Below are 24625 nucleotides of genomic sequence, written 5' to 3'. Positions count from 1 at the left end.
ATCTGGGTATAGGTTGGCTTCCCATATGTGATACAGCCCAGCATGGATTTAGGTATGAATTCTAGCATGATGGATGCTAGAGATGATGCCCAGCTGGTGCTCATGAGTTTGTCCATGACTGGTGTTAAAATACTGAAATGCTTACTGTCCCAATCTCCCTGAGAGCCCTTCTGCTACCTTGGACTCTCTCCCAGAAATTAAAGGATAAACATTTGACATAGCATGAGGTCTCCAAGGACTCTGCTTCAGCCCAGTTCCAGTCAGCATCAATTCTGATTGGTCAGTGTTCATATGATACCATACCATACCATACCATATATTTTGGTTATCTGTTGATATGGAACAAACCACTCTGAAACTTAGTGGCTTTAAACAACAGTTTGTTATTATCTCTCAAAGTTCTGTGGTTTACCAGGCTCAGCTGGATGGTTCCCCATTGGGATCTCTCCTGTGACTGCAGTCAGATGGTATTTGGGCCTGTCATTATCAGAAGGTTCAGCTGGGCTAGAATATAACAAGGCTTGATTCTGTGATTAGAAGTTGATGTGGCCATCAGTTTAGTGGAGGTGTCCACCCAAATGGAGCACTTACATTTGGCCTCTTGAACCAAGCAGTTTGGGCTTCTCATAGCAGGGTGACTGAGTTTCCAGGGTTAGCATCCCAGGAGCCAGCGTGCCCAGGCCAGGAAGCTGAACTGGTCTGGTGCTATGTTCACCATATTCTATTCATCAAAGCTGTCAAGGCCCTTTCAGATTCAAGGGGGTGGGGGAGTGCCAAGATCACATTGCAGAAAAGTATGTGGGTGGTAGATCCTATTATAAAATCATCCTTGGAAAATACAATCTATCCTGATCACTGTGGGAAAAGCTCACCAGTCTGGCACTTGGTCTCTCTGATGTCCCCCCTCTGCCCTTCCTTCGACAGCCCTTACTCCTTCCCATGCATGCCTCCCTGGCCTGAATGGGAGCATCCTCTCCCCTTTCCAGAGCTCCCTCTCTTCTGTTGTCACATCTGCATCAGAGAAGAGAACTGACAGCACTTCTTCACAGTCTTACATCTAGGGCCTCCACAGCTACCTTTGACCAGATTTGCATCAATGACGTCATGGTGCAGCCTCAGGAGTGTGCAAGAGGCCAGTGTGAAATCTCATCCCTTGGGTATTTGTTGGCAAGGAGGGAGCATGGTGTAGTAGGAAGCATTGCTATCAGGGGTTTTTGGGTAAACTTTGACCCCTGCCAGACATGAGTTCTGAGATAATGGTAGAATATAGCAGTGTCATGAGTGAACTATGTGAAAGGGCTTTGCCTTCCCTAAACAAGATGTGGTTGGATATCTCTATATCCTTGACATCAAATCCTCACCCTTGCATGCAGTCTTGTGTCTACCTAGGCTGAATTCTGGGTGATGTTTGTACAGTTCCTCTTGCTTCTCAGATAGGTCTGTACCCTCATCTTCTGGGGCCAGGGCAGGGTTTGGAGTAATCATCAAACATCATTCCTATGTAGAATGTTCCAGTCACCTGGTTTCCCTCACCCAGTATGAAGTATGGGCACATCTGCAATCTGTGTCTCTGTCAGGCACTTTCTCACACTTCTCCCTGTCAAAACTTTGCCAAGCTATCTTGGGGAGAAGAATTTGTATGGCCTTCCTGTCCACTGAAGAAAAAAATCAAATGGCTTTTGGTCTCTCTTTCATCCAACCAACCCCCAATGTGCTTTTTAACTGAGGGAAAATCTGTTATTCATAAAGAAAAACAAAAGATGATAAATTATAGAACCTTGTAAAATATATTAACATTAATCCACACTTTCTTTTAGATAATTGAATTTAGAGTGACATCGGCCAGACTCTGTAGCTCATGCAGAAATGCCAGCCTCCCTCAGTTTTTTTTCATTCTTTTAGTGTGATCCCAGAGAGGCCTGGTTAAGTCCGAGGGCCTCCATTTTTCTTTAGGCCAGTACATGTTGTAATCTTGTCCACAATTTCATGACTTGCTGTGAATTAGGAGCTTCCCTGAAATATGTCTCTCTCAGTATTGTAAATGACAAGTGACCTTCTAACCAAATGTGGCTTCATTAGATGACAGGAAAGAATTAAATATCAGGATACAGGATAGTAAGGTTTTGATATTTATGAAGGTCAAATGAAGGGTGAGTAATACGACAGAATATTCCACTTAAAGTCAGACCGGTTCCTGGGAACTGATGCGTGGCTGTTCTTCGGTGCTATAGGAAATGGGTTTTCTGCAGAGTCCACTTGTATTGCCGGGTTGTGGACTGTCCATGGTTTGCATGAAGTCACCACCATATTTTAATTGTAACTGGAAGACTGGTTGGGGGGAAAAAGTGGAAAATGTCCAGAAATAACTTGTTTCTGCCAACTGTCTTAATCTTTCACTTTAACCAATTATTCACTGGTTAACTGGTATTTTGCCAAAGAAGAGGTCTCAGGAGAAAGACTGCTTTGCTCATGTGAGAATCCCTGTGATTTGGCTCTGCTGGATTTCCTGTCTTTGTAGACCTTGTTTTTATCTCTTCAAGTCGTAGAAGTCTGGTTTTAAAAGCCATGTTCAGTGCAGTTCACTGGCTTGGGACCACTCAGTGGAATGAGGAAGGGGCTTTGGGTCTGTCAGCATTGGCATCCTGATTGGTGTGACCCTGTGATCTGGAGGCTGTTGGAGCAGGGGAGAGTTGGTGGGGGTTCAGGGATGCTAAGACACTAGGGTGGTCCATTCCAGGTGCAAGAAGTTTGTCCCTTAGGTCCCCAGCATCTTGGGGATTCAGAGGCAGGGCCACCATGTAGGACTGTGTAGGTTGTGCACAAGGGTACCCAATCAAAAGGATGAGCAGTGGATGAGTTTTAGCCACTGTCTGTTTTTCAAGCCCTGGTGCTGGACTGCATCCGTCTGGAGCAGAGGTTGGCAAACAATAGCCCATGAGTCAAATCAGGTCCATGGCCTGTTTCTATAAATAAAAATATTTTGGAACATAGTCACAGCCCTTTGTTTATGTGTTATCTATGGCTGCTTTCATGTGACAAACAGCAGAGTGAAGTAGTTGTACAGAGACCTTCTGGCCTGCAGAGCCTAAAAACTTTATCTGGCCCTTGATAGACCATTGAGCTGGGGAGAGGGGTACCTTTTTCTAACTGTAAAGGTTCTGTTTGCCTGCCAAGCCAGAGTTGCAACTGAAAGGTAGGGACTGTCTTCCCCTAATTTGCACAAAGGTGCCTTGTGGGCCAGGAAGGTCATCAGGAGGAGATCCCAGCCTTGCCTCTGAGGGTGGGAACCTCTGGGAGCCAGGGCTCAGGGGGCCTTACCACAGCCCCTGCAGGTATTGGTGGACTCTAGAGCTGGCTCCAGGCCGTAGAAGAACCACAGGCTTGCTGTGCTGAGAGGCTTTTTGGGGAGCGAGGGACTAGTTGTAACAGCTCCCGAAGGTAAAACAAATGGTTTCCTTGTTCCTTTTCCAAATAACCGTAAAAGAGAAGGTTTGTTTTTGGATCTTTGTCGCTGGCCACTCCATAAAGAAATGCAAACTGTCTCATGGGTTATCATCAACCACTTGTTTACACAGCAGGGCTGATTGACACGGTTTATTTTTCTGCGGTCTTTTCTTCTAATCCAAAGTGAAATATGAACTAGAGAATTCATGGAGTTCCTTTCACCTTTTGCAGCCCAGAACCTGCAAGGGAGGTGACTGTTTTCACTTGTGTGACTATTATAGGCCCCATTTAGATCTGGCAGCACCCATGTGAAAGGTCAGGTCAGCTATACTTGAAAACCTGCAGAATCACCTGTCCTCCCCAGGGGATCGATGCACAAAGCAGGACCAGGGACTCGTAGGATGTAGGGCTGGAAGGAAACTCAGAGCCATCTTGTCTTTTGACAAGTCTGGAGCCCCTTCCCTAAGCATCAGCCCCAGTGAGATGCAGTGACTTTCCCAAGGCCTCACAGCAGCTGGTGGTACCTTCTCTGGTCAACCTCCAGTAGGCAGGATTTGGAGTCCAGGCAAGACACCCCCATGGCAGGAAAGAAAGCCATGGTGGTCCAGATTGCAGAGAGCAGGGCCTGGTGGGAATAATCCCGTAAAACTTTCAGCATGCCCAATGCGCGATCATTTACAAAGCTCTTCTCACCTGTGATCGTACTTCTCCCCATGATCCTATGAGGCTGACACTCTGCCCTACATTCCATTAGTCGTTATATATTGTTTAGAGATAATCTCAAAAAAATCTGGCCGGATGGGATGGAATAATAAATTTCATAGCCTGCACATGTTAAAGGGATAATAATACAATGGGTCCTTTTTACTTTTCTTTCTTTCTTTCTTTCTTTCTTTCTTTCTTTCTTTCTTTCTTTCTTTCTGTCTTTCTTTCTCTTTTTTTCTTTTTGATAAAAGCAAGCAAACAAAATGCTTTCAGCCTTGTTAACTGTGCAACAACCTATTTTTTAAAAATTGACTACACAAAATCAGAGCAGGAGTGGCCTGGCTGTAAGAATGGTCACGAGGACAGACCTGGGGGTCTGAGGCAGGTGGAGTTTGAATCAGAGATGAAGAGGCTGTTCACAGAAGATAAAGCTGCAGGAGGCTGCACCATGTGGGACACAGGATCCAGAGCCACTAGTCGCCCTCCCTGTAGGAGAGGGACAGCAAGTGGGCAGCATTCTGAACCCCCAAAGCATTACCAGGCCACTTCTAGAGTCTGCAACCACTCCTGCCTGACCGCATGGAGACATGTTCCCCACTTGTCTTCCTCCAGGCCTCGTGCCACCAGCTGTTGCCCACACCCTCCTGGAGAGTGTGGGAGCCCTGGAATATCCAGAACATATGTAATCCCAACATCTGTTTGGAGCCTCCTTCCTTGAGATGTCATGTTGGCCCTTGGCCCCCCGCACAGGCCTGCACATCCCCATACACATACGCGTGGTGTTTCTCACAGACACTCTGTATTGGCTAGGGAAGTGTCTGTGGGAGTGTGGTGGGCTCTGTTTCCTCATAAGTAAGATACATCAAGTAGCCTTAGTCAGCAGGTGAATTAACTCCCTCTAAGTAAGTTGGAGGAGGAACAATGCTCTAAAGACACATTATGCTGAACGTGTGTGCGTGTGCACACACATGCGCGTGTGAGACCTTCCTGTAAGAGTTTTGTTAGCTCTCTCTGCCTTCACTGAAGGGACTTGCATACAGCAAGCAGCATGAGATATTTGAGACTGATAAGAGGCAGGCTTTGGGCCTGGAAGAGAGTGGGAGCATTGGGACCTTTTCCCAAAGTTATCTCTAGTTCTCGGAGTCCCAGCTTTGGGACAGGCTCTCATTTATTTGGGAGATTTGGCTGGGCTTCTGCCCTGTCCAGTGACAGGGGAAGAATTTGCTGCTCTGTGTGGGTCTGTGCCTGCCTGTCAGTCTGCAATTCAGGACCAGGTGGAAGAGAACAGCCAAAGTCCCTTACGTTCAGGTTATCGATGAAATCAACAGTTGCAGCAGTAAGCCCTAACCTGTCCTATGCTCAGGTTTATACCTCCTGTCAGAAGCAATTCTGGAAGGAAGCTTTGTCTTTGCCAGTCTCCTGAGCAATCTTTCCTAGTGTGACTCTCCCTTTCCCCGGGTGTGGTGTGAGCCATCTGACTTTGGCGGAAGCTGCTTCAGTCGGGGCTCCAAAGCAGTTTCTGGAATCCAATGACAGGACTGTAGTTCTGTTGCTTATTATAAGGAAAAGAACTCCATTCTTGGGTCATACTAGCTGGAAGAAGGAGCCTCTCAGGATTTATTTATCCTGAGGTCAGAGCCAAGAATTCTGTGGGGGGTGTCCTGCACTGGGGTAGAGGGAGTGGCAGGTGTGAGCCCTGGTGCATAATGGGAGAGATCAAAACACACTGTAACCCTTCCAAGGGCACAGGCATGTTTCTCAGGCACTGTCTCTTCAACTTCCCTCCCTGCTCAGTCCTCTGCTTCTTCCAGAAATCTTCCGCATCCATCCCAAGTCACAGTCCTCACCCTCCGAGAGTCCAGAGCATCCTTGGTCTTTGCCTGGAGTGCCCGACAGGGTGATGGCTGGCATGGGAAATAACCCAGCCTTGCTTCCACACTTTTCCTACAAAAGATCTCCTCTATCCTAAGGAACTGTAATGTGTAAGTTTGGCCAGTTTGGACTTGGACCCAGGAGCTTAACCAGGTAGGTGAGGCCGTGTATAAATCAGAATACCTTATCAGGACTTTGGCACTGAATTTGCCCACTGGGTATCTAAGTGTGGTGTGACCTGGGCCCCAGGTGCATAAGGGATGGGTCTCTACTCTTCCCAACTTCCCAGGACCTTCTATCTTGTTATGGATTAATGAAAAGCTTTAAGTCTTAGGGAAACATCTTTGTTGAAATAATTAGTATTTTGAAGAGATTATTTAGGACAACAACTGTTCATCTTTTCTCTGAAATGACCTGAGGCCTTGACCGCAGTTGCTTTTTCCCCCTGCTTCCCATTTTGGTCTCTGGAATTTGAGGGGATGGCATGAGTTTCTTGATACTCAGAGGACCTTGGAGCACCAATTCCAGAGTAAGGAGGTGAGGGACTCATAGGAGGTTCTGGAGAATGAGGTGTTTGTCTCTCCAAAGACCACACAAATGGTTTTTAATATTTGATGCTTGGATTGCATTTTCTTGTGCTTTGGACATCACTAAACATTTCTGAGAGCAAGGGCAAGACAAATCTCAGTCTCTTGTCATTTGGTGTAAAATTTTCCTTTTCTTTCTTTGGTTTCAATGTCTGCTGCCTCTGGTAATGTCTGGGTAATCAAAAGGTATCTGAGTGATAAAAAATAGCTCTCTCTTCACTCTCTTTCTGCCCCTCCTCCACTTTCACTTTGTGTCTCTCAAAAATGAACATTAAAAATAATAATAATAATAATAATAATAATAATAATAATAATAATAAAACCTCTCTCTCTGAAGCCCAGAAACATGAGTTGAGTGATGGTCTTTGCGAAGAGTACCTAAGTGCATAATGGCTGGTATGTGTGACAGGTGGTCTGGTCTGGTGGTCTCACTGACAGAACAACCCACCAGTCCAGGGAAGGTAGAACAGACTTAACCTGCCAACACTCATTTGGATTCTGAGTCAGAGCATGATGGGGGGCACCAGGACATGTTGTCTAGGGAAAGGATGATTTGGGGGGACTAGTCAAAGGGAAGGGGAAGATAGATTGCATGGTCCCAGAGATAGGCCAATAGAAGACAGAATGTTCTAACAATCAAAGAGCAGTGTTGCCTTTAGTCCTAGAGAGAGATGGCAGAAGCTGGGGGAGTACTTGATAGGATATTGCTAAAGAGTGTTTCTATAATGTAGGAGACCTATGAAGCCAAATGTACAATAAGAATATACCACCTGGTGGTCTTCAATAATAAAATGACACACACGAACTGATAAACACCTGGCTTAAAAGAATGCCCATCTTTTGTGAGAAAATATTGAAGCAGGAGGATAAAGGAAAGAATAGTACAAATTTAGAAACTTCAAAGGCATTTGATTATCGTGTGTCTTGAAAACAAAGTCGTGATGGTTCACCCAGGATTAGTGCAGTCATGGCCAGTACTCAATCCACTTCTTCCGCTCAGAGGAGAATAGCTCTTGCTTGGACAAAGTCTATCAGTCCTCATGCGTTGAAGGGAGCGGTCCTCAGGACAGGTCCCCCTGGGAGATGAGGACAGTCGTGCAGGTTCCCTTTCTACCCACCATCCCCACGAGGCCCATTCCCACCACAGACGGAGACAATGTCAGGCAGAAGGAGGCTTCCAAGGGCCTCCTTGCATGGAAAACCTCAAAATGCTGCCCAATGCCCTCCATTCCCCCTGGCTCCACCCCCGCCATGTGTCTCCTCATCTCAGAGATAATGCTGGTTGCTGGGTTGCCGTCCCACCATTTTGCTGCTGCACAAAGGGCACGCTGAGGCGACCCAGCAATAAAAGCAACTCGAAGGGAGACCAGCTGTACTTATAAATAAACATCCCAAGCACATTAATCTGCTGAAGGTTTTTATGAGGGGACGCATAAAATTTCAAATAAAGGGCTAATGGGAAATATGTCCGAAATGTTGGAACTGGTGATGTTCTACAGTAGGGAACGGCCCAGATAGATCCATAAAACGAAATGTAACTCACAACTGATTCGGTTTTAAGACCTCGGCCCTCTCACTCCCACACCTGAGTTGTATATTTTATCTGAAGGGTTGTTTCATGTTCCAGAATCAGCTCTGTTTGCAAGCGAGCTGTCACAGTTTTATGGCCTTGACTTTAAAGAGCAGGACATTTCTTTCCTGGAGAAGAGGGCTAATAGGAGGCAAAATGCAGGGATTATGGGCTCTCCCACAAATCCAGGCTAGCAGATGCGCCTCTTTTCTGTAATCAAAATGAATGTTTTCTTTGGATCCAGCTAGGAAGGCCCCTTAAAACATCCCAGGAACAGGAGACATGTGCCAGGCCAGATAACAGATTGGAAGCAGACGGTGAGGAAAGCAGGTGTGTAGCTCTTTGGAGTACCTGCTCCTCTCCCTCTTCAGGACAGGTAATTTAAAAAAATGATACGGTGATTTTCTTTTTTTTTTTTAAGTGAAAAACGGGAGATGGCATATGGTTAGTATTGTCCCTGCCCTGCCCTTCACCTCTGTTAACGAGCCACGTTCTTCCCCCTGCTGGGGCTACGCGGATGGAGCTCTGTTTTGCGTTCTTTCCTCCTTAACTTTGTTCCAGACCATTCTGGGCTGCAGGGGAGGACACCCCCCACCCCAAGTCAGATCCTTTGGGGGCAGTGCAGAGAGCTTAGGCTGGGGAGTTAGAAGGGGTTCATATCCCTGCTCTGCCACTTGCCAGGTGGGCCACACACCCCACCTTCTGTTTTCTCACTGGGAAGAGCAGGAAATAAGCACCGCCATCCCAGGCTCATGGTGGGGTACGTGGTGGGTCTGCAGAAAGCACCTGCCCGGGTGCGGTCAGACTGCCGAGGCTCACAGTTAATTGTTGATTGTGAACAGATCCCTTTCTCTCCCTGAGCCTCAGTTTCCTCGTCTATAAAATGGGGAAAGTATTGCCTCACAGGGCCATTAAGAGGATGAAAGGAAATCTGCACAGCACCTTCTTATCAGAGCGCCTGCCACCCAGTAGGCACCCCTTGAATCCTCACCGTCATTGCTGTTGGGTAAGCAGAAATCCAGCTCTTCGGCAGATCATCTGACTCACCCAGACACCACAGGGCTAAAGTTCAGTGAAGTCAAAACCAGACACCCCACACACTGCTCCCTTGCTCATAATGGGGCCCTTGTTTAATTCCAGTCCCAGCCTATCTTGGACCCTCGGCTTCCTCTTGCTCTCAGGCTAGTCCATTCGCTTTGGGCTCATCCCATGAACTTGGTTTGCCAAGCTGAGTGATGGTCGGTACTGTCTAGGGATTTGGCTTAGATCCCTCTTGGGCTGTTTCAGCTCCTGGGTACCTTAGACAGGGCCTCTCAAGTACCAGCTCTGGACTGTCTGCCACCCTCAGGTGGGTCAGTTTCAACACCCCTTGAGAGCCATGAATGGTCAAAGGTGAGGGAGAGTCAGGTCACACTAGACACTTTCCTCCAATCCTGTTTGGGGGCCAAACACTAATTGACCTGCTGTATTTACTCCACTTTGACAGCAACAGAGAACAAAACACAAACAACGTTAACGCACTTGCTACCAGCAGCGGGGAGAACAGGGGCAGTGGAGGCAGTATCATTGGTGTCAAGTTTACGCCACACTCCTAGCGTACTATCTGTTGTCTTGGCGGGTCACCCCTCCTCTGGGCTGAAGTAAACTCCTCTCCTCCTCTGCCCACACTGCCCACCTCATGCTACCTCCTGTGGCTCTTTAGTTTTTTGTGACTTTGTTTCTCCATCTTCCAAGGGAGACTGAATTCAGGGAGGGTAGACACCATGGCCCACACCTCCCTGTCCCCCCTTACCTCACATCACAGAGCAGAACCTCAATAAAGGCTAAAGTAAGGGAGGCCAGACCATGTGGAGAGGCCATGCTGGGGATGTTCAGCTGAAGTCCCGGTGTCTTTGTCTGTTAGATGTACGGAAACCTCAAGACTTTCTCCTGCCCCAGCCTCTGCTGACCACAACCACGCAAGGGACCTGGAGGAGTGCCATCTAGCTGAGCTCTGGAACCATGAAAATAATAAAAATAAATGATTATTGTTTAACACTCTCAGGTTGGAGTGGCTTGTTGAGCAGTAATAGATGCTTGGATCACTGATCACTTAGGCGTCTCTTTTGGCGATTTGTATGGTCACGAGGGCCATAAGCCATGGTCTTTAAGAGGGCTGGTGGTAGGAGGTATCCAGGCTGCCATAACTTCCCACCAGACCTGCATGCCAGGCTTCAGGATGGCCAGGGACCTTGGGCTATGGGATTCCTCTGGCTGGACCCCTTGCCTGGGGAGGCATTGGCTGCTTGGCCCTTGGGGAAAAACCCACCCTTCCTCCTCCGGCAGAGCTGGGAAGATATCCAGGGCCAGCTGTGTGCTTTGGAAAGCTACTCCTGTGGTTCCTCGTCTCTCTCCCCTGTGCGGGAGTGTAAGATTAACCTCCAGTTTTATACCCTGGAACTCCAAGTACCATACAAGTTTCAGTGTTTTTCAGGTGCAAGTTCTTTGTTTGGCTTTAGCGAATGAGTACAATAACAAGCTGGAATATGCAGGTCCTCAGGGGGGTGGGTCTGGGAACCACAAGAGTAAAGGGGTTTCCAGTTACCCTCTGGCTTGTGCTCAAAGTCCTCACTCTCCCTGAAGAATGGGTGTGAAGGCTCAGGCTACGCAATGGTCTGGGAATGGAGACTTGGAAGAGAGACTGAGGTTCCCCAGAATCACAGTCCACGCCTTTAGCTAGCAAGCAGGTGGTCAGACAGAAGGGAAGAGAGTGGGGGTGGTGGTGCTGTAACGAGGGTGTGTGATAAGCACAGTATACTCTTTCAAGATGGTTTTCAGCAGCTCTACTTGTCTATTAGCCCTGCTGAATGTTTGCATCTCCCCCAAATTCATATGTTGAAGCCCTAATCTCCAGTGTGATGATATTTGGAGGTGGGGTCTGTGGTGGATTAATGAGTTTAGATGAGGTCATGTGGGTGGATCCCCCCATGATGGATTCCTGTCCTTACAAGAACAGGGAGCGACCAGAGCCCTCTCTTGGCTATGTGAGGACACAGCAAGAAGGCAGCTGTCTGCAAACCAGAAAGAGGGCCCTTCCCAGGCACTGAACCTACTGACACCTTGATCTTGAATTTTCCAGCCTCCAGAACCATGAGAAGTCAATATTCATTGTTTAAGCTGCCCAGTCTATGGTGTGTGGTATTTTGCTATAGCAGCTCGAGCCGACTAAGACAAGTCTTGAGATCAATTTTTAACTCGTCTTCTGGGCCCAGAGGGATCTAAGACAGCATCTCCTCCAGCCTGATTTGTTTACAGACCCTCAAGTCTTGGGGACTTGCCCCCATGTTCTTCCCATTTTTCTGTTGTACTATGGCTTTTTCTACTGATATGTTAGAACTTGTTGGAAGAGAGGAAGGAATTTGCCTACTCCATGGGTTTATATTTCCAAGTCAAAGGACATCGGTAAGTGTAAATGGTCTGATTAGTAAGTTTGGGAGGAGGAAGTGGATACTCCTTACCTCTCACCCCCTGCCCTTTCGGATTGCCTGCTGGCATAGTACAAGGGCTGGGGGCCCTTGGCCATGAGGTAAGCTTAGCAACAAAGGCATGGCAGAAGAACCTGTGATCTACTGGGCAGATCTTCACCCTGGGGCCCAGCATGAGGAGACCCATGGTCTGCCCACCGAAGTCGTGCTCCCCAATAGCTCTGTCAGTACAAAGCTGATATTTGGGTCCTCATCCTCCTACTCCTGTGCCTACTACGAGTTGGTTTGGAATTTCAGAAGGAAAAAAGGATGCTCTTTATTAGACTCCCTCAAACACCACACCAGCTTTGTAAGTATTAAGTAAATTAATCTTTTACCCATGATATGAGTTCCAAATACTTTTCCTAGGTTTCCCTTGATCTTTTCGTTTGTTGTTTGGTATTTTTCCTCTTGCTATGGAAATCAAGTCAAATTTATTAATCTCATATTTTGTGGATATGGAGGTTTTGTGTCATTCCCGCCCTGCTGGATTATCAAATATTTTTTTGTGTGTTTTCTTCAGGTACCTACCTGCCTTCACGTGTTGTGTTTAATCCTGGTAGGGCATGTTACCAGGAGCCTGGATAGATTTTACTCAGAACTAAGGAGGCAACTCTGACCACTTTTCTCCTGGAATGGGACTTTGGGAAGTGGCAGAAGGAGGGACAAGGGAACACAAGGCCATGTATCTTTGCACTTGGGTTGGTGCCATTCAGTGGGTGCAGTTATGGGTCAGATGTCAGTCTCTAGAGTTGCATGACAACTCCAGTGGCCATGACAGGGAGGAGGAAGAGCTCATGTAGCCTCGCTCTGGAGCCCAGAAAGGGAAGGGGCTCTCTCAGCCACTCTGTGAGCTGAGTGGTTAGAAGGATTGGAGCCCAGATCTGGTGACCACAAGCCAAGGGCTTGTTCTCTGGACTCAGAGGTCCAAGCCCAGCTTGGTTCCAGCCGAACTAGAGAGCTCAGCTGTGAGGCTGATGGGCCCTCATGCCTCCTCACCCTGAGTCCCTGCTGCATGGCCCTGAGGTCTGCTGTGTAGCCTGGGCCTGGCCGAGCTCAGACTCCTACTGAGCATGCGTGGGCTGCCGGGATGACCAGAAAATCGAGACTGGCCTGTCACCACGGCCTCCAAGAGAAAAGTGGTGAGTTGCCTCCTCAGTTCTGAGTAAAATCAACAACAGGCTGCAAACGTGGGACTACTTAGAGACCAAAGTCTTCCTGCATCGGGTACTTGTTACTCCCTAAGTTCCTTTCACATGTTATAAAGGAACATGCCTTTGGGGAAGCAGGGTGAGCCATGTGCTTGTCTTCTTTCAGCCCCCTTGTGACTTCACAGCCTGAAGGGCAGGTTGATGAGCAGCTCAGTGTGCTCCCACCTGCCTGCCAGCAGTCCCGCCCCCTTCCCACCAGCTCATCCTCAAATAATAAAACGGTCCCAGTCTTTTTGTTTTTCATAAGCATAATTAACAGTGAGAAATCCTTTGGTCCTTCTCTGATTCTTTTTATACATATTTAGGGTGGGTCTGGATGAATGTGAAGATCCTTTACTATAGTTGTGGGCTGTGTGTATATTTAAATTTTTTATATTAAATCTTGTACTGTCTCCTCTCCCAATGATGTGATCAATTTGATGTGATCTTTGGTTGCTGTTTCTTGCTAGCTATCTTTTCTTCTTGTCCAGAAAGCCCTGAGTAGCTTCTACCAGGGCTACCTTATACAGTTGCACAGGGTGTGCAGTGCACAAGGGGTACCATCCATTTTATAGTCTATAGGCTGAAAGACACTCTTGAACTTGTGCACTATGGCAGCCCTATCTCCAGTGATTGTGTGGTCACAATTTACATAGGCAATTCTAATTCTCTTTATAATTAAAAGTTCATACATCATAACCCAAAGCCACATGGGAATATTTCTTGGGTTACCTGCTGTTCTGGAGTATCCACACTTAACTCATATTAATTATGTGATTACGAGTGGCTCCCCCTCTCTTGGTTGAGCTGAATCAAGGATGTAAAAGGAAAATGTCAGATTCAATTGATGACTAATATGCCACCTGAGCCCTGGAAGAATGGGGAAGGTTATTCCATTTCAGAGAAGGATTTTATTGGCTAAAAGAAAGATTTAGGTTGTAAAATCCCAAGTAAGTGGGAAGAGGAGGGGAAACATTCTTGTCAGGGTGGGAGCATATTTGAGGGGAGGATTCTTGGACCAATCAACTCATCAGTCTATAGGTCTGAGGAGAGTGTTTCTATAGTAAGCATTTTTAGTATTTTGTCTGTTTGGGAAATCTGCTAGGTGTGAACCTCCCACCTCCTGCTAGGGAAGCAGAAATGGTTTGAGAATTCTCTTCAAGACCCTGACCGCTGGGGGTTACAGATATATGACTAAAGGTCAGCCAGTCAAACGCATACATTCGGAACTGGAGTCAAAGATGCCTAGAAGCAGAAGCTACTTAGAATTCTTTCTGGCAGAGGTGGAATTCACCAAAGGTCCAGGCCCAGGGCCCGCTGGCTGCAGGGACCGTGATGAGCATCCAGCAGCATGAGGCTGAGTCTCCCATGGCCCAGATTGCCACACTCCACCTAGTCCCCCTGAATGCCAGCCTGTTTCCTGATCCTGATTCTCCATATTTCCTATGGATTTTGTAAGCTACTGGATATCCTTCCTAAAAATCGTATTCGAGCTTACCAGAGTTAGCTTCAGTTTGTACAACCATGAACCCTTAGATAAATCCCCTCTGCTCACAAAGGCCTGGGATCTTATTGAAGTCAGAGTGATCCTGTCTGGCAAGCAGTGATGTACTGATAAACCATTCTCTAGAAAAGAAATAAAAGAAAAGGAAAGAAAAGAGAAAAGGAAAGGAAAGAAAAGAAAAGAAAAGGAAAGAAAAATCCCTGATTTGTGACATTTGGCAAGGAGCCAGGACAAGCCAGCTTCTGCACAGCACTGTTAAGACTTAGAACCAGGCTCTGAACCTTTGAGCAAGAAGGACACCATCAGATGTGGCTTTTATAGCTAAGGTCATGGGTTTGCCACATACTGACTTGGTGAGTGTAAGGAAGGTAGTGGTGATCAGTGGTCAGTCTCCGAACTGGGGTAGAGACTAAGGCCAGGCCCAGGCTGCTGGGGCTCCCTCAGGCCAGGAAGAGTGCCTTTCCTTACTGTGGGGAGGGACAGAAACCTATCTTTGCTTTAGCCCTAAATCTTGCCTGACTACTAAGCAGGATTCTGTGACTTAGGGCCACCTGCTTCTTCCATCTGGGCCTCAGTTTGTCCATACAGAAAAAGGGGTGGTACCTGCCGTAGTAACACCTGTTTTGTACTGGAGCCACAGTGGGTCAGCTCTGCAGGGACAGCTTAAAACCTCTGGGGCTGAGGCTGAGAGACTGAGTCTCGGGGGAGGCTCTGACTTGGCAGCATCTGTGTGATGCGTGCCTGGTGTGTGTGTCTCTGTGTGCGTTGTGAACAGTGTAGTAGAGCTGGGCCCTGGGGACATCCAGTCTAGTGTGGCTCCAGGCATGTGTCTTCGATTACTGGCACTCAGCGGGTGAGCAGACAACAGAGTCCTGTTTTAGGCGACATAAAGAGGATTTGAATGTTTAATAAGAAAAGGATGGGCAAAACATGCTGTAAGAAATCCACAGAATGTCACTGGCATCGGCTGGCCTGCTCCCTCTGGCGTGTGATGACAGGATTTTGTAAATAGTCTGATTAATTGGTGTCCTCTGGTGACCTAGCAATTCACGATTGGAGTTTGGGGTCCGTTCCTGGGATGTCCTGGCCAGTTGCAGAGAGAAGCAAGGGGGCACAGCATGATTTCCTGGCCTCACATCAGAAAAGGCCTGAAAATAGCTCCTGAGCCTCCAAAAGTCATCAGTCTCCATATGCCAGCAAAGCCTGCCCTCCTTCGAGGCTCTGAAATACTAGAGCTTTCTGCCCCGCCGAAGCCCAGCCAGCCTTACTTCACAGCCTGTAATTACGGCACAGTGTGAAACTTCTAAGGTCTTGGGCAATATCACCTACCCTGCTCAATAGCCTGAAGTCTGCTCAAGTACCTGTTTGCCTCTTTGCCTCTCAGAGCATTCTCTTGGCATTAAACCCTGAAATGTCTGGGTAGATATTGACATTCTCAGTAGCAACACCTTACATTGATCAACCACGTTAATCCGACTCTATTTCATATCAACTGGTTTCCAAAACAGAATGTAGGTTAGCTCACATTTGCTGGTACCACTGTGCTTGCCCTCTTGGCTCCCCCGCCCCCTGGCCCTGGCATGGGTCAGGTCTCAAAGCTGCAAGGCAGTGTTGCTGATGCCCAAAGGGTTAAATGGCCATCTGCCCCCATTTGGCCCCAGCAGCTGTGCGAAGCTTGCCCAAAGCTCCCCCAGAGCTCCAGGAGCTGTAGCCCTGGGGAAGCACACTGTTGGAGGCAAAGCACTGTTGGTTGGAAGTCTGGTCTCTTCTTTTTGTCGCCAGACTCACTCACTTCCTGTTTCACCACCTGTTTGCCCCCTGACCCTGTTGCTGAGAACCCTAAGCATCTGCATTCTGGGCGGACCTAGGAGGGGGTCCCCTGACCGGTCCCTTTAGTCTGGAAGAAAGGGGCAAAATTCCATTTCAGAAGTAAAGCTGAGAAAGAAAGTCTGTGCTCAAAACATATGTATTGGGGGACAGGAATTTTCCCCATTCTCTTTTCCCCATAGAAAGCATGCTACAGCGATATTTTAACTATTCACTTAGCCTTGAATTAGCGTGATGTCATCCGAAAGGACTATTAGTCTGAAGTTACACTTTCAAAGCCAAAACAAAAACAAAAACAAAAACAAAAACCTCTTTCCCCCAAAATAAGCATTACAAAACATTACATATGTTCAACCATAGGAGAACAGGATTATAGACTCTGGGAACTGGAAGGAATCGTAGAGTTTATTTTACAAATGAAGAAACTAAGGTCTGGGGAAGGATGCTCCCTGCCTGGAGCCAAGATGAAAGGTCAAGATTGGGAGCCCGCAGAGCTCTTGCCACATTTCAGGAGGGCGGTCCCGTGGGATTATCTGAGGCAGCAGCTGAACCAGATTGTGCCGCCTGCCATTTGCAAGGTAGTGGTGTTTGGTCACAGACTGTGAGGAGGGGATGTGGGCCCAAGGGACTGCTGTCTTTTCAGGTTTCTGTGCCACTTGGGACATCCAAAGCCATTGGCTTGATTGTGGCAAGGAAAAGCTCCTGGTAGTAGGCAGGGTACTTAATTTTTTTTCCCCCATAGGATCGGAGGGAAGATGGGTCCCAGTAGGAAGAAACAGCTGTGTACATTTCTGCTGTTGGAACCTTTGTGGATAAGCCCCAGAAGATGCCAGTGGCTGGCTGGGTGAGGAAAGGGTACTTGGATGGAGGTAGGCTGTTCATTTGTGAAGCTACCCAGGAATGACCAAGAAAGCCCAGTGAGGGCAGTGGGGGGTGGGGGGAGGGCTCTCTCCCACCTCAGGGCCAGACTCACCCCAGAGCCTTAGCCAGTTTCCTGAAGCCCGTGGGTGCTGAGGCGTGGGGGGTGCAGGGCAAGAGGAATTCCCTCGACCCTGAAAGACACCTGATAATTTGACGGGACCGTTTTGACATAGGGACATGTTGTAGTGGTATAAAAGGTACCTGTGAAATACTCAGCTCTTTCTTTTCATTTTTCTTTCTTTCTTCTTTCTTTTTTTAATTGTAATTACTAGCAATATGGGTAAAAGAGCTCCCTCTGCACCCAGGTGGGGCTTGGGGGCTGGGTAATAGACAGGGGTATGAATCATATATATTACTTTACAAAAGCACAGCAGAAAAAGAAAAAAAAGTTTTTAATGTACGGAAGGGGCTGCATCAAAAAGTCCCCGATTACAAACCGCTACATCTAAATATGTCACTTAGATTCTTAGCAGCCCTGGGGGAGTAGCTCAGAGGGGGCTTTTTACTACCAGTCAAGTGCCCTGAACCCCAGGTCTCTCTGCTCCCTGCCATGCTTGCCCCTCCAGCTCTGCACACCACTCCCTCCCGCTGGGTCCTGGCCCTCTCCTGCAGGGCTCCACCCTCCTCCTGAGGAGCAAGACTAGAAAGACCCAGCTGCGGCCTCATTACTGCTCTCATCCAACCAGTCTCCTCTGCCCAGGCCCGACGCTTGGGTCTCAGTTCCCCCAAATCAGCACTTGCAATCTGCCCGAGACTTCAGCTGAGACTGAACCTCTTGAATTCTTGAGAATGACTGCCTCCAGGTATGTGTCTATACCGCCTGGGAACCGGAAAATAGAAGTCTTTGTTCCAAAAGGAATGTATTTGAATTCCCTGTAATTGCTTTGTTGGGCCAGAGCAGCGGGACCTCAGATCAGCCTTGAGGCACCAGGACTGTCCTAGTTACCCTAATACGTGTCCTAGGTCTTTTGTGTGATTAAAGAGAAGGAGAGAGGGGCCAAGGTATCAGGTCCCAGATGGCTGGTGCTGTCAGTCCTCGGACCCGAATCCACATGAGACAGAAAACCTGCCCAGAGACACAGACAGTGAGGGAGGAGGTGAGCACTGGGCTATGCTCTCTAGGTTGGGGGGCCAGCAGGCTGGGAGACCAGAGAGTCTGTACACAGTAGGGGCCTAATTCATACCTGTTGAATGGAAAGGGTGATGAGGCAGCAGAACAGCTTCCTAGAATGCCAGAGAGCTCTGCTCAGTCATAGGCTACCCTACCCACAGAAGCCCAGCCTTCTAGAACTTACCCATGCCCCCTTGCTGGTGTTCAACTGTCTCTGACAGTCAAGATTTTTCAACCCCAGTGCAATAGACTTCAACTTAAGATTTGATCATATTTCTCATCTGCTCAAAAATCTTTCCGGCTCCCCAAGACCTTCAGTAGTGCTCACTACAGTATTTGTCACACTAGGTGTTATTTAAAATTGGCTTCTGTGGGGGCGCCTGGGTGGCGCAGTCGGTTAAGCGTCCAACTTCAGCCAGGCCACGATCTCGCGGTCCGTGAGTTCGAGCCCCGCGTCGGGCTCTGGGCTGATGGCTCGGAGCCTGGAGCCTGTTTCAGATTCTGTGTCTGCCCCTCCCCTGTTCATGCTCTGTCTCTCTCTGTCCCAAAAATAAATAAAAACGTTGAAAAAAAAAATTAAAAAAAAAATAAAATAAAATTGGCTTCTGTGATCTTGCTTCTGTCTCGAGGATTTACAACACACATTGGCCCACCTAGGGGCCCTGAAAAGACCTGCAGGGAAGGCACTGGTTTCCCAGACTTGGCTGTGGACTGTGTCTTTTTGTTTGCTTAACATCTATTAGCACACAGCAGAGTATGGGACATGCTTTGGCAACACTAACCTTTAGCATAAAAACCAAATGAATTAATTAGTCTTGTGCTCAAGAGATTATGAAATCTGCCCTCAACCTAAGGTTCTCCTTGTCTCCCTACCATGTAGCTCCTCCTGTCCATGCATGCTCTTCCCCAAGCATGCTGGCTGTGGGGGCGGAATCATGTTGCCCTAAAATTCACATCCCCAGTCCCTATCCCCAGTCTCTTAGAATGTGACTATATTTGGGGATAAGGCCTTTAAAGAGGTGATTAAGTTAAAATGAGGCCGTGACCTCTATATCCAAGGTGACCCCTATATCCAAGGTGACTGGTGTCCTTATAAGAAGAGGAGATCAGGACACACAGAGTGGTGCCAGACTTGCGTGCACACAGAGGGAAGACTGTGTGAGGACACAGGAAGAAGGTGGCCGTCTACAAGGAGAGAGGTTACAGGAGAAACCAACCTGCAGACATCTTGGTGTCAGACTTCCAGCTTCTGGAACTGTGAGAAAATAAGTTTCTGTCATTTCAGCCACCCTTGTGAGGTATTTTGTTGAGGCAGCCGGAGCAGACTGACTCACAGCTCTCCCCACTGTTCCCCCCCTCCCCAACCTCCCCGCCCCCAGGGTTTATGCGTTCCATCCCGTGATTCTGCTTATGTTCCCTTCCTCCTGGGATGCCATTCTCCTCCAGGGCTCCGCCACTGTCTTTCTTTTAGCAACGAAATAAACCAACAAAACCAAACAGAACAGAATTCTGCCTACCTTTTAAGGCCTCGCTGCGATGCCTCCTTTTCCAATCAGCTGACCCGGATCCTCTCACTTCTGGGCTCCCACGGCTGGTGGAAACATCAGTCCTGCCCTCCCCTCCCGGCCTCCTGCTACAGTGAGTTGAGCACAGTTACTCAGCCCGCCATATTGTTGGATCTCTGGGGGCAGAAACTTGTGCTGTGTCCCAGACCCAGCAGCATGCCCCAGCACATAACAGGTGCTCGGTGATTATTTTCCGGTTACAATTAAAATTACGTCTCTGCACCCAGCAGGCCAGGAGGAAAAGTGCCTGGCATGTTCCAGTTGTTGGGATGCTGAGACCAAAACCATAGTCTCTGCTCCAGTTCAGGGAGGGCTATGTGGAGGAGGGGCATTTGAAGGATAGGTAAGAGCTGAAGTCATGCCTCTGCGCGAGCAAGGGAACAGAGAGCTGCTTAATCTGAGTTCCAAATAACTAACGTGCATTTGACTTGATGGCTGGGGACCCTGTTCCCTGCTCACAGAAGTCACTCAGGAACCACGATGAGGACGAAGGCAGACCATGCACCGGCACACCCGGCTGTCGGGCTCTGCTCCTTGGTGAAGTCCCTTCCACTGACCCTGTGGAGCAGGAAGGCACAGGTAATGTGTAGCGGGCAGAAGCCAGGACCTCCTTCTGGAGGCTAGGACGGGTGGCACCTGTGCTGGGCCACCAGCATCCAAGTCAGCGGCCGTCACGTGGAGTCTGTCAAGCGAGGCATCTAGCTGGCCCGCGGCCTGGGGAGGAGGGCCCCCTGGAAGGGGAGCTTTGACACCCTCCACTCTGATCTGAACACAGGTTTTTAATTTCCCTGTAATTTGCCCTTCTCCCTCTCCTGGGCTGGCTTCCCTGTCATTTCATTTCCTGCCGTATTCTCATCTTACAGCAGAGGTGAAGAGAGTTGACCTCTCCTTGCCCCAAAGCTGAATAAAATACAGAACAGATTTTTTTTTGTGAATAAAAATAGGCTTCAATACCACTGGCCAGTCACCTGAGGCTCCTCTCAGCACGCAGGTCTAGTTCTGTCCCAGCTACCGGCCTGTGGGACAGGGCTGTACAGGAGGGGGTGGGGGCGGGGGGGGGACGGTCTGGGTCCCAGGGGAAGGGGCAAGAAGGCCAGCGCCCCGGTGAGAAGGGCGGCAGGCAGCGAGAGCGAGGCCAGTCCACGTGGCTGGTGGACACCTTCGTCCTCTCCCATGAGAGGCGGTGGTGGGCATGGAAACCGCCTTGCAGGTTGCCCTTTCCAGGGGACCGAGGAGGAAAGATTGAAACATCAGCACCTAGTGGGAAAGAAATTTCTGTCTGGAACATTTGGGAAAATTCCAAGAGGGATGCAATTAGTCTCTCCTAGCAGAGTAGGGGACATGTGACTTTACAGCCAGATAGACTGCACATCTGCCTGGTCCTCACTTTCTGCAACGGGCTGTGTTATCTCAGACCAGAAACTTAATCTCTGCGAACCTCAGTTTCTTCATCTGTAAAATGGAGACAAGGTAGATTCCATAGTTCAGCTGTGGGAATTAAATAGAACAGCACATGGAAGGTGCTCAGCACATAAAAGGTGAGTCCTGTTCTATCTGTGTCATCTATTATTTGGGTCTAGGTGTAAACATCAGAGGGGCCGCCTCTGACCTTGACCCCCGTGCCCCCACCCGGCCCCACCGTCTAATGCAGTCACCAGCTCTGGGCCATTGAGTGCCCTGTCCTCTGCATGGCATGGATGCTTCCTCGTTTCTTTGTTTAAGAGTTTGTGGTCTGAAGTTTCCCGGAAGGAAAGCCTGTGAAAAGAGGGGCCCAGCCTCTGTGTGGACCACGGTACCCCAGCACCCACCGTTCTGGCACAGAGTGGGCCCTGGGTCACGAGTTATTAAATAAATAGCTGCAAAAAGATGGCTATTATTTTTATTGTGTCAGGGCAACCTTTTAACATTTTAATTGTGTTTTTGTCCCTCCCTGTATTTTGCCATTTTCCATCCCCTTTTCAAGCAGTTAGCAGCCTGTGGGCTTCTTTCCTCAGGGGAGATTTGTGGCTTGTCTGAAAGCACAAGTCGTATGTGAGACACTCTCTTTCCTGGATTTTGTTTCCGGAATGTCTAAAACCATTGACAAGATTATGCTAGAGCCTGGAGGGTTTACGGAGAGAGAGAAAAGGAGGGAGGGAGAGACAGAAAGAGATAGAGATAGAGGAATGAGAGATGAGAGAGAATGAGGGAGGGGGGACAGAGGCAGAGGGAGGGAGAGACATTTTTCAGGAAACTTAAAGAAGGAGACACTCCCCATCATCCATCCCACCAGGTCTTAAAGGAGATTTCTGGAGTCTGGATGGGGCAGGAGGAGGCCCTGGGTTCTGGGAACAGCAATGGATGCCCAGTCCCCCTCCCCCCCCCACCCCCCACCCCAGGATAATGCCCTAAGGAGGGGTCAGCACTCAGAAGGTGTGGCTGTGACATGACATAGGGAGGCAGGGACTGGGTGCCAGGGTCCCCAGTGATAGCAGTGGCACAAGAGTGGCAGCGTGGACCAGTGTGATGATGTCTGGGTGCAGCTGGCCAGGGCTGATGGCTGATGACCACAGGAGCCATCCTGGTTCCCTGAGGCTCCTTTCACCCCGGAGCCAGCATTGCTGCTAGGATGGTTGAAGTTAAATGTGCCTCAGAGTCAGAGCTCAGTTATTCACCCTCCTCTGCGTTACTTACTCACTAAGGACTCATGACCCGCCTTTGGGTCATGGACTTTGAAAGGACCAATGACCCACCCTGTGCCCTGTTTGCAGAGAGGGGTGGGGAGGTGTGAGCAGTGCCAGTCTGTTCTGAGAGAGGGCAGAAAGGAGAGTGCTACCCCTGTACCTGCTGTCACTCCTGGGCCCTGCCTGGTCCAGGGCTTCACGGGTTGTGAAGGCATACAAGAGAGGTCATAATTCCCTATCTTCCGACAGCACAACTAAATATAGTAAAACGGCCCCTGGACATAGTTGATGTATAGTATCTGTCACTTTTCGTGGCTTCTCCTCCTCACTTGTGTTATATCAGAACCTCGTGGCTTTGCGACCAAGGGGAAGCATGGGAGAACCGGGGGCCTCACATGTGACCACTTGCCACCCCGGTGGCTTCTTGCCCAGGGCCACGTGGTTCATTAGAAGGCTGCCGGCTCCACTGGCAGCTGCGTGCCTGCTCTGTATGGGGGCCTCTAGGGTTAGGGTGCTCCCTGTCCACGTTTCCCTGGGCATGCAACCGCAGGTGCCCTGGTCCTGGGCTGCATGTGGGTGGGCTAGGGATCTGTTTCCTCTGCCAGCTCACATTTCCCTTGGCCACCTCCCTCTGTCTCTCCAAGAACCAGCTCCTGATTCCTTCCCCACTAAAACTAGATAATTCTCTTTGTGGAGCTGGCTTTCCAGAGAAGTCTGCCTTGTCTCATATAATGATGTCTCTCTCCTCTTGCTCTGAAGAGGAGGGATGTCAACAGGGTACCGGCTCCAAAAGAAAGGGCCAACATCTGCATTAGCTTCCTATTGCTGCCATAACAGATTGCCACAACGACACAGATTTATTATCTCCTGGTTCTATATAAATTTGACAGTGGGCTAAAATTAAATTGTCCACAGTGCTGTGTTCCTTTCCGGAGACCCGAGAGCTGAAGCCACTCCTTTCCTTTTCCACCTCATAGAAGCTGCCTCATGGCCCTTTCCTTCGTTTTGATAGCCAGCAGGTAGCCTGTCTCTGACTTGCTCACAAAGGAGTGACACTCTATCTGAGCAGCAACCAGGTGAGTGGATACATGCAATCCTACAGTAGATGAGTGAAGTGTGGGTTCAGGGAGGGAACAGAGTGGGAACCAGCAAGGCCAGGAGTCTCCTCGCAGGGGTGTTACCCAAGCCAATGCTTGGCTTAGCTCTCCAACTAGACTGGAAAAACTTGAAGTCAGGGACTGGGATGAACTCATCATCTTCCTTCCCTCAATGCTAAGTTCACTGCTTTGTACCCTATAGACACCCAATAAATACCACTTGCAATGAACTGATTCAATTCTTTTGGAGTCATTTTTCTTCTCTTTCGGGCCACAGTTGCAGAACCATGAGGTGGTGGGAAGTCAGGGACTCTGGCCCATGCTGGGGGTGGAACCAGCATCCTCAGGGGGCAGAGCCCTGGCCCTAGGGCTCCCTGTCCGAGTCAGGGTTTGGAGAATTTTCTTTATTGTCTTGCATTTTGCCCCATCAGAGATGACGCTGGAAGCTTTAGTCCCATGGTGGGACCTCACCAGGAATCTTCCCAGACATCAGGGAACTGGATTTGAGAACCGCTTTTGGGTTCAAGATGGACTGGAGGATCACTTGAGGGTTGATCAGTGATAGATGTCTCCTCCTTTGAGTTCCTTCATAAAATAACATGCTAGGAGTGAGGGGATGAAATTGAGCAAGTGAAATACTTGGCAGAGTGTCAGAAAGCACTTTCTGGGCAGATCTATTAGCTGTGCCCTCCCCCAGGGGGAGGGGGCTATTGCCTGAGTCTGGGGGAGGCATGTTTTGGCTACAGGAGGGAACATCCTGGGGGCTCTGCCTCTGGGCTCCTCCCCTGAGGTTCTGGCCTCTAGTCAAAAACTTCCTGCTGCAGATTTAGCCTGGTGAGGCCCCTAGGCTGTGAGCATCTTCTGACCCTCTGGCCTCAGATTATTCCCCTGCATCCCTGTCTTCTTTTTCACACAGAGCCTCTGAATGGGGACCCTACATGGCTTCTAGGACCTGCAGGCTGCAGGGGAAGGCTGGCCCCAGGGATGTCTGCAGGTAGGAATCACTGTCTGGCAGGGCTGGCTCAGGACTGGGCTGAATTCTTGGTGGTGGCTTCATGTTTGCTGA

The sequence above is a fragment of the Prionailurus bengalensis genome, chromosome A3 (genome assembly GCF_016509475.1).
Source record: "Prionailurus bengalensis isolate Pbe53 chromosome A3, Fcat_Pben_1.1_paternal_pri, whole genome shotgun sequence".
NCBI classification, from domain to species: domain Eukaryota; kingdom Metazoa; phylum Chordata; class Mammalia; order Carnivora; family Felidae; genus Prionailurus; species Prionailurus bengalensis.
The sequence above is the reverse complement of the archived record's forward strand: the minus strand, read 5'-3'. Positions refer to the sequence as shown.